The sequence below is a fragment of the Musca autumnalis genome, unplaced genomic scaffold (genome assembly GCF_047663935.1).
Source record: "Musca autumnalis isolate F117 unplaced genomic scaffold, ASM4766393v1 scaffold_4, whole genome shotgun sequence".
Classification (NCBI taxonomy): Eukaryota; Metazoa; Arthropoda; class Insecta; order Diptera; family Muscidae; genus Musca; species Musca autumnalis.
Window position 1 is genome coordinate 63,381,936 of NW_027411977.1, and position 1,662 is coordinate 63,383,597.

Below are 1,662 nucleotides of genomic sequence, written 5' to 3' on the forward strand. Positions count from 1 at the left end.
TAACATCTTCTTTGTTTGTAATATTTGGTGTTTGCCATATGTTTCACCGTTCGATAACCGTATGTATCGATAACTTTTTTAAATAATTTCGATGGTATAAGGGAATCCAAAAATTTCGTTCGTTCGTAATTTGTCTTCGAACAAAAACTCGCTCGATAACGGATGCCAGAATTAGGCCCCAGAGTTTTTTGTGGCGTTTAAACGACCAGTGCCTTTATCTGGGTTAAAACCAAACTAAAGAGAAAATTAGCTAATGATAAGAACACCATAACTAAAACCTTAAAATTAAACTATAATTTTGATGAGCGTTGAAAACAAAATATCTACTCACAATGCTGTTGACAGTTCTAAAGGATTCAATTTACCTCTTAAATGTCTTCTTACAGATGCTACGTTAAGACAATCTCTTCTATCACACTGTGCAACATTTTTAAGGCGATCTTGTGCAAACAATTCGAACTGAGGATTTTTTGAAAGTACAGACCCAAACGACAAGAAACCCTAGTGTCGGGTTTTGTTGTGTCAGATCCAGCTCGGATTTTATGGCCCCATCTAAACATGGTTAAATATTGAGTTTTTAAAAAAATTCGGGGCTTTATCTCTGAAACCAATGCGAATCTTCTTCTGACCTCTGAAGCAAATTTGTAGATAAGGACAAGAATAAAATATTTGGAGAAATAATGATCTCGAAAAACTACATTTATTGCATCAAATTTCAAAATATATGCAAAAATTCCACAATTTTTATACATTTCGCACCGTATCTCCAAAACCGTAAATTTTTTCTGAATATTTTCTTTTGAAAAATATTCCCTGGAATGTAATACACAACTCTTCAGAACATGTCATTGTTGTAAAATGCCTCTATGCCGTTGTTTTCAGTAGATTTTTAACAACGATTTTATAAAAATGTCAATGAAATCCGAAATGCGAGAATAAACTGTTGGTGTGAACTGTGTTTGAAATACGTGTTGTAAAAAATATGATGCAAAATACCGCTGAAACGATATGAAGTAAGCATTTGAGAGTTTCAGATTGTTCTAAAGAATTGTTGAGAACTTTATTTGGATGATTTTTGCAAAAGGTTACTTGGTTCAACTCCCAATAGTTTAGCCGAATTTATTTCGGCCAGAATTTCAGCAATTATGTAAAATTGTCTATATTTTATAGATTTTGATGCCCTAGATGGAATTTTTCTTAAGTGCTTTTTACAAAAGATAAGTTCTACTAGTTTAGTGCTACAATATTACTAAAGACAGCAAGGCCAAATTCCTATGCGTTTCTGAGATAAAGGCCTGATAAATGCAAAAAAGTGTAGATTTAGCCCGGTTTAGATGAGGCCATAAAATCCGAACTGGATCTGACAGGAGAAAACCCTACTAGGGTTTTCGTAGTCTAAATATGTACTTTCAAAAAATGCATACTAGAAGTTGTTTGCATTTTCAGTGTTGCATAGTGTCATCAAAAAATAGTTCCACAGAGATTATCATTTTAGAAAAATATACCTTTTGTGTTTTTACAATTTTAGGGGTAATTATCCCAGTCAGTATGGACTTACCACCGATAAAAATTGTACGGTCGTAATGTGAGCCGCAAGTGGTTGTAACAATTTAAAAACGACCCTTCTTTTTTCTAGAACCAACCTCATAAAAAGACACTATA